This window comes from Tenrec ecaudatus, chromosome 1 (genome assembly GCF_050624435.1).
Source record: "Tenrec ecaudatus isolate mTenEca1 chromosome 1, mTenEca1.hap1, whole genome shotgun sequence".
NCBI classification, from domain to species: domain Eukaryota; kingdom Metazoa; phylum Chordata; class Mammalia; order Afrosoricida; family Tenrecidae; genus Tenrec; species Tenrec ecaudatus.
The window spans coordinates 176,724,851-176,739,029 of record NC_134530.1 but is presented as its reverse complement, the minus strand read 5'-3'; the positions used below and the strand labels follow the sequence as shown (position 1 = coordinate 176,739,029).

The window sequence follows — 14,179 nt, the reverse complement described above, 5'->3', positions numbered from 1 at the left end:
GCTTTGCCATGCACTAGATCCCTGGTGGCATAGTGATAATGCATTGGGCTGCTAACCACAAGGTAGACAGTTTGAAAACATCAGCCTCTCCAAAGGAGAAAGATGAGACTTTCTACACCCGTAAAGATTTACAGTCCTGGAACCCGCCAGGGGCAGTTCTCGTCTGCGCCCTGTAGGGCCCTATGAGTCAGAATTGGCTCGAGGAGAGTGGGTTTGGTTTGGGTTTGGCCGTTCTAATTAGTCCCTTCCTTCCCCCTTCCCCACTGCTTCTGCAATCCCCAACCCGGCATCTAAGAGTCCCTCCAAGAAGGAAAAAGTATCAAGACTCCGCCTTTCCAGATCCATGAAATAGCACTGGATCCACTGGGAGAATTCACACCTCCCGTGTGGGAGACTGAGGCCTGCTTTTTAGCCAGTGAGCTTCATGTGCAACCTCTCTCTCTCTGCCAGTGGGGTGTGTGTACGCCTCTGAGCCCGAATAGTTTCCAAGGGGAGCCCGAATAGTTTCCAAGGGAGCTCCCAGGGTAACCTGAACTTGGAAGAAAGCCCAAGTTGTCTACCTCCCTCCGATATCAACCAGTAACAGTCTGATCCCATTATTCAAGGAGTCGCGATGAGTCAAGGGCCTGCTAGACTGTAGCTGACAGCCACAAGAACTATTCCTAGACAAAAGATTCCTATGGGATAAGAAATGCCCTCTGGGGTCAGGGAAGGCATAGGGAGGTGGCTCTCCACAGGGGCTGTCTCTTCTGGCTTACCACACCAGGGCCATTGCTTCAGGGCCACGTGGTAATTTGTGGGTTCTATGTTAGGCTGCTAACCTAGTTGGGAAAAGTGTGGCTTACAACAATGTTGGTTGCTGGCAGTTCAGATCTCAATATAATGACTTTCAGCTTCCTTGTTTATGTGCACCTTTCCAGGGCTTCTGTGACTCGGTGTCAGCCGTCCACTACTTAAGCCTTCTATTATACTCAGAGCGGAGCACGCAAATGCTTAGAAATAGCTGACTGCCTCTAGTTGAATCCAATGCATAGTATGTTTCTTCCATGGTGGGGCTCGTGGAAGAACTTCTGACCTCACAGTGAGCAGCCAAACACATAGCTCACTAAATATTGATAGAGACTATTTCATTTTATATATTACAATTATTTTGTATATTAATTTATATATTAACATTAGGAGGTTTTATTACTTGGAAATTATGTGCATAAGCAAATAAGGTGTATTCATTTCAAAGTGGGAGGTGGGAGAGTTGATGGGCTTGGTCAAGGGCTTGGTGAAGTACTTGGTGTCCAAGGACAATGAGAGCAATTTCACAAACACTCCACTGGAGGTCGCTAGAATCTCACCCAAAAGAGTCAGGGACAAATAACACCAAGATTTCAATTTCTCCCACATTAAATCAGGAGCGATGCAAATGGCTATTAAAGGTACTCATGCTGCCACAAGGGACTGCCGCCGCGCCGCTGCCTCCGACGCCGTCCCCAAGTGCCTCTTCTCTTCGCTACCTTCGCTCTCCCCGCGCCAGCCTCCTGGTTGACAGCCCATGCAGTGCGCCAGCCTACGTGTCTGTCTGTCTGTCTTCCCTGAGGTTCAATTCTGAGCGCACAGAGATGTTTCGCTGCATGGGGGCATGGCTGCTTTATCTCCCTGCTCTGGTAAAAATCAGATAAATCGGCATTTTGAAGACTTTGAAATCAGACCATACATTACACGCTGTGTTGAAGTTTACCATGGCAGTACTGCCGCCCCAGGGGCAAATAGACAGAGTTCCGTGCAACAGAACTGTATAAATGATACTCTTTTAATGTTAAAATAGAGAAGTGACCGAGGAAAGGGAAAGGCCACAGTCTATTTTTTAAAATCTATTTGGCGGTCAGAAGAAAGACATTTTTTTGATGCACCGCGTTTTCCTGGCTTTAACATATTGTAAAGGCCTTGGCCATAGGAACTATCTTCCACAGAGTTAAAATCATATATATATATATATATATATACACACACATATCATTATATAGATTATCATATTGTAAAGGCCTTGGCCATAAGGAACTATCTTCCACAGAGTTAAAATCATATATATATATACACACATATATCATTATATAGTTATATAATAATCATAGACACACACACATATATAGCTGATTTGCCTGCATTTCCACTTGCCTCTAGGCCGTCAGAGATAATGAAGGCTGCCTTACAACCGCAGTTAGAGTTTTCTAAGGGAGAAGCCAGTCCTTTCGCCCCTTTCAGCGGAACTCTCCCACCTCGTAGATGAGGTCATCAGGTGAAAGGATGAGGTCATCAGGTGAAGATGAAGATTTGCCTAAAGGCTGCTCTCCTTGAGTGAGGGAGGGGAGGCAGGGGGGGGGGCATTACCGAGACATTGCAGTGACTATATTCTTATACTTGTTTGTGTAAACATCCACAATTATAAAAACCAACCAACAAAGGCAAAAGTGGGCTATGCACAGACCCACAGCGAAAGAGTGTCACGAACCACAAATAAAAATGCCTGGGAAAAATGGAGGAGCAATGAAATGTGGAATCCCTGACTCCACTTCCTGCTGTCACAGGCCAAGCCCAGACTCAGAGCTCGGCCTCCAGATCTATGTCCCCCCCTGCTTTTTACAGTGTTTTTAGCTCTTGCTTTTCCACTTCATGTCCACGTTATGGAGCGCTGGCTTTAACAACAACACACCGCCACCAATCTAACAAAAGGCACAAAGGGATCGTCAAACTCTCATTGAGGGAAGGCTGAAACACAACATCAGGATAGCATCCTTTACTTGAGCAGGGAAAGAATGAACTCTAAAATCCATTGTCCCTCTGCCGCTCTCTAAGACCCCTACTGGCCAGTCCAAGGAGGAGCCCAGCAGCCCTACGGCTAAGAAACTCACTGAAAAAAGGCAATTTGAAGCCGCGGGGTGCTCCACAGGAGAAAGACTTCAAGATTTGCTCCCATAAAGATGGCCATTGTGTGCCAGCCAGCTGATGCTGACTCATCATTTATGCTATGTGACCGAGTAGAACTGTCCGATAGCGTTTCCCCATCTTACATCTGTATGGGATAAGATCACCAGGCAGGTTCCCCCACGGAGTCCCTGGTGAATTCAAGGCTTTCAGTGAGAAGCTTACAAACCCCAGTGGTGCCGTCCCTCGGTGTCACGTAGGGTCCCTGTGATTTGAAGCTGACTTGACAGTATCCCCCACCTCTACTTAAGAAAGTTTTCAAAGAGTGCTTGGTGAGAGCATAAGAAGTTGAAGAACAGAGTAAGTTAATATCCCCTCTAGAAATAGAGTTTCAGGATGATATTTTCTAGTTTCTCATTTTTATTTCTTTCTTCTAGACCAGGGTTCCACACTGTGGTGGCTTGTGTGCTGCTGTGCTGGAAGATATCCCACTGGTGGGTCAGGTACCAGCAGGGTCACCCGTCGGGAACCGGTTTCCGTGGAGTTCCCAGAATAAGACAGATAGGAAAGAGAACGGGACCTGCCTCCCCTGATGGACTAGCCCAGGGAACCTCAGGAATAGCAACAGAGTATTGTCTGACGTAGCGCCAGATGATGAGCCTTTCTGGTTGAAAGGCTCTCAAAATATGACTGGGGAAGCTGCTTCCTCAAGATAGACTTGACATTCATGTCATGAATGGAGCAAAGCTTTTAGGATCTTATTTGCAATTGGGGCATGATTCAAAATAAGAAGAAACACCCACCAAACAATAACTCACTAGTGAGTTGATTCCAACTCATAACATTAATGGATAGAATAGAACTGCCCTAGTGAATTTCTGAGACTAACTCTTTAGAGGGGTAGAAAGCCTCATCTTTGTCCTGATGGTTTCAAATCGCTCCCCAACCAAAGTTCAAGAAACAGCTGTGGACATCCATTAATAATCAGAATGTGAAATGTAGGAAATAAGAATCTAGAAAAATCGGAAGACTTCACAAATGAAATGGAACACATAATAAATGATATCCCAAGGCATTAATGAAATTAAATGTACTGGCGTTGGTCACTGGAATCAGGCAACCATATTTTACTATATTTACTATGCTGGGATCACAAATTGAAGAGGAATGGCATTGAATTCATCATCAAAAAGAGCATTTCAAGATCTGTCTTGAAGTAGAAAGCTGTCTGGGATAGGGTAATATCTATTCACCTACAGACAAGTCCAGTTAATACAACAATTATTCAAATTTATGTACCAACCACAAAAGAAAAATGAAGAATTCTACCTACTTCTATCAAATTAATGTACCCACCATTATCTGATATTAATCAAACTTGGAATCAAGATGCATTGATAATTACTGGAGACTGGGAGGTGAGAGTTGGAAATAAGGAGAAAAAAACTAGTGGTTGGAAAATATGGCCTTGGTGATAGAAATGAGGCTAGAGATCACATGATATATTTTTTTCCAGAAAAAAAATGACATCTTCATTGAAAATACCTTTTATCAACAACAGAAATAGAGACCATCTTCATTGTCCTCACCTGATACAATACAGGAATCACCTACATCTGTGGAAAGAGAGGATGGAGAAGTTCAATATCATCAGCCAAAATAAACCAGGGCCTGACTGTGTATCATCAATTGAGCATATGCAACTGCAGGATGAAGCTGAAGAAAACTGAAACAGGTCCACAGAGGCAGATGTATCCTTTAAGTATACACCCCCACAATTTAGAGACCTTCACAAGAACAGATTTCAGGCATAAGACACCAATGACGGGACACATGTCCGGTTTGGGGATGTTATCAAAAGCACCATGCATGCATAAAGAAAAGGTAATTAAAAAGACAGGGAAAAAGAGAGAAGGGGCCAACATGGATGTCCAGAGTCTGAAACTTGCTTTTGAACATAGGGGCATTAAAGGCAATGGCAGAAATGATGGAGTCAAGGATCAGTTCAAGAAAACAAGGTAAAGCATTAGACAACCCAAATGGAAGTTAAACTCACCGTCGCTCCAGCTGAAACAGCCAAAGGAAAAGCCCACAGCTGAGGGCCTCGGTGGGCAAGCTGTTCGAGGACGAGGAGCACAGCTGAAGAGAAAGGAAGGCAATGCGGAGTTGCGGTACCAAGACAACTCGGTCACATCTAAGCATTTCAAGAGGTGGTGTGTGACCAAGAGCCAATGATATTGAGACGCTCAAATGACACTGAGGCATTAGCAGAAGAACAAGGCTTTAGCAATTGATGGAATTCCAATAGAAATATTTCAACCAACTGATGAAGCACCAGAAACACTCACCCATCTATGTAAAGAATTTGGAAGACAGCTACCTGCCCAACCAACTGCAAGAGATCCATATTTGTGCCCCTTCTAAGAAAAGGTGACCTAAAAGAATGCAGAAATTATTAAATAATATGATTAATATGACATGCAAGTAAAATTTGGCTGAAGATAATCCAAAACAGTTACAGCAGTACATCAGTAGAGAGCTACCAGAAAGCCAAGGTGGATTCAGAAGAGAGGGTGGATCAAGGGATCTTGCCAGTGTCAGATGGCTCCTGGTTAAAATCGGAGGATTTCAGAGAGATGTTCACCCATGTACTATTGACTATGTAAAGACATTCAATTCTGCAGAATAAGCAAGCTATAGATAACATTCAGAAGAATGAAAATTCCGAAATACTTCACTGTGCAGAGGCAGAACCTGGACAGATCAGGAGGAAGTCAGTTAAAGAAAAGCAGGGGGTAAGGCAAGCTGTAAAATCAGAAAGCATGTGTGTCGGTGTTCTATCCTTTCAACGTTCCTGATCAATCTCTATGCCAATCAAATATTTGAAGAGGCCGGACTAAACAAAGAAGAACACGACGTCAGAATTGGAGGAGAGCTCACTAACAACCTGCAATGGGCAGCTAGCACCACCTTGCTTGCTGAGAGCAAAGAGTCCTGGAAGCACTTACTGATGAAGCTCAAAGAATACAGCATCTGGTAATGATTATAACTCAATGTAAAGAAAACAAAAATTCTTATAACTGGACCAATAGATGACATAACAATAAATGGAGAAAAGACTGAAGTTGGCTAGGATTTCATTTTGCTTGGATCCACCCTCAATGCTCATGGAAGCAGCAGTCAAGAGATCAAGTGCGGAATAGGAGGGCAGCAGCGCGATAGTTAGATGATGGTCTCCATTTGGCTGTCCACCAGCAGCCAAGCTGAACTGCATCATCTTCTGGCTTCTTGCTGACTGGAGCAGATGTTGAGTTGGCTCCAGTTCTGAAGCTGAGCTAGGCCTCTGCCTGGCAGGGGCACACTTGAGACAACGACTGCTTCAGACCTCAGTTAGTAGAGGGCAGAGTTGCTGAGAGCTCAGTGGCAGTCAGTAATGGGCACAGTGTTAATGTATTACCTAGAAAGGCAAAGTGGGAAGATGATGAAGACAATGCACTAGGTTACAAATATTCAAGGACACATTGAAAGATGCAAGAGAAGGATAACAATGAGAAGACCCTGGATCTGAAACCCAGTGCTGTCATGCGTGCATGTGGATGTGAGAGAAAAGAGCAAGAAGGAAAAACAAAGTACCTGTGGAGTGATGATGGTGAAGAGACCAGAAGAAAATGGCCCAAGAAAAATGAGAAAGGGAAATGTAAATGGCAGGCCAAGAATCTCAAGTCTTCTAATGACCAGGTATTGAGAGTGGGCCATCCAGAACTGCAGCCTTCTGAAGGATTCTTCTACCAGACACAGACAGCTTTGTTAAAGTCTAAAAGAAAGGAGGCTGGAGGGCCTTTGTGCAAAGGAGACTCCCAGATCCTCATCAGCGTCCAAGTTCTCTCATGAACTGGCCAGCAATGGGCTCACCAATGTTGTCTGGGAAGTCAGATAGTCCTCAGAGAAAATACCAACTGGTTATCAGAGGCGGGGCCTGATGTAAGAAACACACCTACAAACAAACTGGTTACAAACCAAGTGTGAAACTTTCCCACATCAAAGTAAGGCAGCCAAACTATCATCTCCCAGCTCAGATTCCAGTTCTAAGTCAGATGACCAGAGCACAACATCACAGAGAACCCTGGAGCGTGCTGCAAGGTTCTTAAAGACAGTGGGCCTCTTACAAGAAAGAGGTTGCCCAGGGCCAGGGCCATCATCACAGATGCCAAGTGCTATTGGACGGAAGCATTCAGATTCAAATGGTGGGAGACAGGCCCCTGGCCCTCCACCCAACTTGTCTCTCCAGGCCAATCTGGGATGAGTTTAAGGTAGAAGAGAGGAACGTCTTTCTTGGAGAGAATCCAGGGCTCAGGGCTTGCAGAGGGAGGATGAGGCCATGGCAAACCAGTTCCTGTGTTTTAAATAGAACCAATGATTATCAGAAGCAGCATTTCCATGAACTGAACTGATAACAAACTCATCCTCTATTATCCAAAATCCTGTAGAGATAAACCAGAAGGATTACAGTAGGCTATCACTGTGAGCAGCTGCCCTCAGGTTGGAGAAAAGATTACATTCAAACTTTTGGAACTAACATTGGATTACTACACTGATGTCCTGGATTATTAGGAAAGGAATGCATTAAGCCACAGTCCAGAGCCCAATAAGTTGTTACAGAAATCCTTTCAACTTTACCTGCCTTGAAAAAACCTGGAAAGTTTGATTTGGTTTATCACAGTGAACACGGAATTGAGGTGGTGGAGTATGTTCTGACTCAGAAGAGGACCACAGTTTTCTGGAGAGAACTGATTGAGCCAAGACTGATGATGGAATCTAACCACAACAAGCAACAATACATCACTTTTGGACCTTGTCTGAGTTTGACCTCGCCATCTGATAGTGTAGGTCTTATTTGTTTATGAAAGAGACTGTAACAATTGATGTATGTACATGTATGGATTGTGATAAGAGTTGTATGAGTCCCTAATAAAATGTTAAAAAAAAGAAAGAGACTATTACCAACGTTTTTGTTTGTTTGTTTTAAACATTTTAATATTGTATGCATTTTTAGTTATCTTTACCTTACTGCATAGGAAAACAAAACCTACCTAATTAAAAATAACATGGGTGTTGGTTTTGTAGACCTTTTATTGTTTTGTTCTTCTTAGTTTAATTGCAGTAGCAAATTTTAAATATAGCATACCCTGTGGGTATCACTCTACTACTGTGAGTGCTTTCTTCTCGGTCACTTGTTTCACTGTCAAATAATAACCATCAGTGGAGTCCCTAACATCAAGTACAAGAGAGTACTGTATATCTTGTCTCGTTAAGCTATGTTCAGTAACGTTTGAAGCATTAAAGCATATTATGTGACAAATTTTGGGGAACAGTTGAATTGTTTCATTGAATCTGGAACATCTTCTAAATGTCAAGAATGTTTTATTTGCAGTTCATAGGTGGTTAGATCTGTGGTAGGCACTAAGAGAATCCTCACCCATTCTTCTCAACTTTCAGATCAGGGGCTTGTTAAGGGCTCGTGTATAGCTGTAAGGAGAAGAACATTTGTGTTTACCTGGGGAAGAGCCAGCACTCTGTTTGGCTAATAGGGTTTTATTGACCCTGAGCTCAGTCCACGGAATGTGTTACTCATCCCAACCCCGAGAACCTTGTTGAGTATAGTAGTGAGGCTCTCCAACAGACCAATCCTCTTGCTCAACACAAAGCTAAGGGGTTAAAGGCTATATAATATGTGAAAATAGCATCTAACAAAGGATTAAGTCCCTCCTTCTGCTCTGCAAATTTTTAATGAAAACATATAGAACTAAAAGGAAAGAAAAATCAAATGACTTAGTGCATAGGGCAATCTGCTTTAGGAGACCTCTTTAAAATGTGAAGTTGAAAACTTGTCACTTTGAAGACTAGGGTTCACCTGACACAGCCATGGTATTTTAATTGCTTCATCTGCATATGATATTCCAGGTAAGGCTCAATGCTTTTGAATTACGCTGTTGGTGAAGAATAGTAGATCTACAATGAACTTGAAGAACAAACAAGTCTGTCTTGGAGGAAATGCACTCAAAATGCTCGTTGGGAGAGAGGATGGTGCTATTTTTTCCTATTTATTTTGGCCATGTTATCATGAAGTACAAGTCCCTGGATGAGGACATAATCCTTGGAAAGCAGAGTGTCAGTGAAATACAGGAAGACTTTAGTGAGAGGGGGTGACACAATGTCTGCAACAGTGGGCTCAAGCATGACAGCAGTAGTGAGCATGGCTGAAAATTGGGCCCTGTTTGATCTCGTATTTGTTTTGTGGCTATGAGTCAGAACTAACTCTATGACACCTAATCACAACAACAGATCAACATTTGGAAAATTGTGGCTCAGGGGCCAGACCTGCTCACCTATTTTAGTTAAAAAAAAATAAAAAGCTTATTGCAGTGGTATCAACAGGGACAATTCTGAACCCCAAAGAAATTTCTGGGGACATCTTTGGTTGTTACAACATGAAGGCAGGGCAGTTCTAATACTGAGTGGGAAGAATCAATGGATGTTGCTACCATTCTGGAACGCACATAGCAGCCTCCCCACAGCAATGAATCAATGGCTTTCATGTCCACAACATGAAGATTAGAGATGCCTGGTTTCACTGGAACACCTAGCCGCACGCATTTGTTTCTGTTCAGTCTTTGGCTGCTTTCATGCTACAAGAGCAGAGTTGAACAATTGTCTCCATGAAACCTTGTCTCCATGAAAGTTCTGAAATTTTCCTAGGCTCCACCAAATACCTTGAGGGAGTGAGTCATTGATTTTAGAAACTTAGGACTATCGTCTCATGAGACATATAAGGAATTGGCATATCAGTCCAAAAAGACAATGTTCTATCTCCTATAAGGAGAGTAGTATTGTTGAAAAGTTTATGAGTGGCCATCAAAGATGCAACTCTTTGTCTCTCTCAGATCATAGCAAAGAAGGAAACTCATCAATGACTGAAGAAAACAATGGGTCCAAAGAACGAATGGACCATGTGAACCACAGCCTGCCCAACACCGACATCGGAAGTAGTTGGTACCTGGTACCACTACTGAAAACTCTGATCAAAATCACAATGGAAGATCCTGGACACCGGAAGAGAAAGCAAATAATCAAAAAGTGAAACACAATTCAAAATTATTAACAGATGACCAGACTTACTGCTCTGACAGATTGGTGGAACCTAAATAGCCTTCAAGTCTTGAACTTAACCTACCAATGAGGATCAACTTGCAGTCAAAGTGATAGTAAAGTGACTAATAACTGAATGCACTACAGTCAACAATATTAGACCTAAAGGGCAGCATTAGTCCAGAAAGAAAACTTAGAAGGCAGAAAGGAGTAGGAAGAAGGGAAAATGGAAATGGGAAGTAGAGGGTACTAAAAAGAATGTTGTTACACTGAGGGGATTGCAACCCATGTCATGAAACAAAATTTGTTCAAATTGTTGAATAGAAAACTAAGGTGCTTTGTAAACTTGGACCCCAAACTAGAGTAAAAATTTATATGAGAAGAAAAAGAAACCATATGGTCTTCAAATTTTAAAATATTTACTATTTACCCCTTGAGAGTAAAATGTTAGCTGATCTGTATCTGCTTCTCTGTCATCCTCTAAGAACAACAAATGAATAAGAAATCCTGTGATTTTTTTAAGGCAATGCATTGCCGTCAACTGTGGAATGCTCTCAGAAATGCAGTACAGTCTTGACCCTTTATGGGTATGTTTTTGAGATCCTTGGGGGTGCAGTGCATAAGTACTCAGCTGATACTCAAGTGGCTGGTGATTCAAACCAAACAAGTGACTCCACAGAAGAAAGATGGGCACTCTGTTGCGACTAAGATTTATGGACTTAGAAACCCCACCGAGCTAGAGGAGTCAAGATAGAGACCAGGTAGAATCACCCACCTGGCACTCATGGTGTCAAACGAGAAATTAGAGGTAAGGAGGCCAATACTAGGAGGCTGGGTGCTCAAAATAGATTCAGTGTACCAGGTTCAGACCTCCCCCTGTGATTTTCACCCATGAAGCAATTCGAGAACTCGCTGAAACGCTCTAAGTTCATTGCATCTGCCTGTGCTCCACTAACCCCTCGCCAGGTACAGCAGGATGGCGTCCACCACCGCTTCTTGTGCCCAAGATATGAGACACACAGCGAGCAGTAATTTCCCCCTGCTGCTGTCTAAAAGTGGTCATAATCCCAGGCTCACAGAAAGCCTCTAAGAAGTAGCCACAAGACCTCACACCGAAGTTCCCCTCTCTGCTATGTGCCCTGCACCTGCAGTCTAGGGCTTTGCAACCCTGCCCCAGCCAGGAATGGAGTGACTACACCAGCTATATCCTTTCCACCTATCCCCAGCACCACACATGCCAGCATGGGTAACGACAGAAAGCAATTCAGTACCCCAGAGTACAACTGGCAGTGTTGGCAGGATAGAGCAAGGAATGCCACAGGAGTGTTGCCGGGGAGAATTCAGATCCAATAAGCCCCAAACCCACTCACTAATCTTGTCCCCCTTTCCTGAAGGACAGTGTGGCACAGCCCTGAACTATGACACCCCACAAGCCCATTATTATAAAAGGAAAATAGCAAAATTTTAAACACGTTCAATTCCAGGTTGTGGGCCTTTGTGTGACATTGAATGTAAGCTGCCATAACTCTGTGCATTAGCCTAGCATTAACATAAAAAGATAACCAAAATGATAGTCGCCAGGGCACATTCTAGAATTTTAACAAAAACAAAACACCCCAGGAAAAGCCAACAGGTTCTGAAAGCAACAGCCCAACCCCAGAACTGGCTCTAACAGTTTTGGGCTCCACAGAGAGTCTTTTAAAGGCTTCAAATTGTGACCAGATGATCAAGACCAGGCCTGTGCCTTTGCTGCAGTTCTGCCCCAACCAGCCAGTGGTATCGCTACAATTGTCTGCCTCAGCCCACACTCCAAAGCCCCTCTCTGCCACAGGTCACTGAGTCTTCACGGCACCCTGCATACAAAGTACCCTCCACCACAGTAGGCCACAGGTAGTCCTTAAAAACTCTCTAACAGTTCACACAGAAAAAGAGCTCAGGGCCCCTTGGGATCCCAGAAACATGGCACCCATTTCTTCCTAAATGACATGAAAATAGCAAGATATCTCAACACCCTCAAAAAGAAAAAAAACATAACAGTGGGGGAAGTCATAAACCTAATGACGCTCATAGACGTTGATCTGACACACAAAAAATTTCAGAATGCTGCTAGGAGTACTATAGGATATGAGGGAAGCAACACAGAATAAGGATGCAATGATAGAGGAGATAAAGTCCAGGATAGAGGGAATGAAGTCCACACACCAGAGGGAAATACAAGAACTAATGGATGAGGCAACAGAAGCAAAACACAAGATCATGGACCTTGTCAACAAATTAGAAGAAGCAGAGAGTCATACCAGCTAACTGAAGGAAAATCAGGCAGACTTCAATAAACGGGAAAGACAGTCAAACAAGATAATTCAAGAGTTAGGAGAAAACCTGAGAACAATGACAGATGCTATGAAGATGCACAATATTCAAACAACTGGTCTACAAGAATAAGGCACAACAAAGAAGTCAACAGCTAAATTAGGAAGGAAATTTAGGGAAGCAAACATCTCCCATTAATTAATGAGATACAGACACTCATACCGGAAGCAGAGAGGACACCAACTAGACTACACCCCAGTAAGAATTCACTAAGGCACATAATAGTTAAATTATCCATCTTGGAGCAAAAAGAGAAAATTTTAAGCTCAGAAAGAGAAAATCGGGCAGTCACTTACAATGGTGATCAGGTAAGAATATGCTCAGACCTATCAGCAGATACCACGAAGAGGAGGAGAGAGTGGAGTAACATCTTCCAAAAGCTGGAGCAAAAAATGCCAACCTGAGAATCCTCTACCCTGCCAAACTATCTATTAAGATAGATGGTGAGGTAAGAGTCTTCCAGGACAAGGAAACACTCAAAAAATATGCCTTAAGATACCCAATCCTGTGGAAAATCCTTGCTGACTTACTATGATCAGAAGACCAACGTCCACCAACCACAAGCAGGAGACTGCTATATAGCGCAACTCCACCCAGAAGCCAATGCGGCAAAAACAATTACCAAGATAACATTGCCTCAGAGGGAAAAGAAGCAAAGAATGAAGCCCCCCACACAAACATAGCACACTGATATGAAGGGAGATAAGAAAACACTCAACAGAAAAAGTATGAGATGACAGCAATGAATTCACAGATGGTGATAATAAGTCTGAATGTCGCCCATTAAAAGACAAAGGTTAGCAGACTTGTTCAGAAAACATAACCCATCAGTCTGTTGCTTGGAAGAGACACATCTTAAGTTTTTGCAAGAGATATATATGCTCACAGACAAAAATAGAGTAAGAATAAAAAGCTTTCAGAAAATATACCAGGCAAACGACAACTTTAAAAAATCTGGGATTGCAATCTTAATCAACAAAATTGACTTCAAGATGCAAACCATCACAAGAGACAAGGGTGAGTACTATTTAATACTCCAAGGATAGACTAGAACCAGTGAGTATAATAAATATATACATGCCTAGTGAAAGACCAATGAAATTAGTTAAACTTCAAAAGATGAAAAAAGAAATCACAGATTCAACAATCAAAGAAGGATACTTTAATATACTGTTATCAGAGAAAGCTAGATCACTGGGAAGGAAGTTCAGCAATGTGGCTACAGAGATAAACACTACAATTAGGCAACTGGACATGGTAGACATTTATACAACTTTACATCCAAATGTAAAAAGATAATTCACATTCTTTTCAAGTGCACATGGCTCATTTTCCAAAATAAACCACATGCTGGGACACAAGTTGAGCCTGAGTAAATTTAAACACATACAGATTACTCAAACATCCTTCTCAGACCATCACACCATAAAGTTGGAGACCAAGAAAAGGTGGACCAGAAAAACAAAGGAAAACAACTGGAGGATGAATAATGATCTTCTTCGACACAAATGGGTACTGGCCCAGATTAGAGAGGAAATTAGTAAGTTTCTACAAACGAATGAGAATGAGAATGCAATGTACCAAAACCTTTGGGAGACAACAAAAGTAGTTACTAGAGGAATAAATGCATATATGAAAAAGGAAGACAGACTTATGACTGATACCCTATCACAAAACCTCCAGCAACTAGAACCGAGTCAATAGAACAACCCCTCCAATAGCAAAAGAAAGGAAATAGTAAACAACA

The 14,179-nt window shown here is 42.6% G+C and overlaps 1 pseudogene; it reads left to right on the top strand.

Annotated features, from left to right (window-relative positions):
- Positions 1-6,444: 6,444 nt before the first annotated feature.
- LOC142438834 (coilin-like) lies at positions 6,445-10,054 on the top strand (annotated as a pseudogene).
- Positions 10,055-14,179: the final 4,125 nt, after the last annotated feature.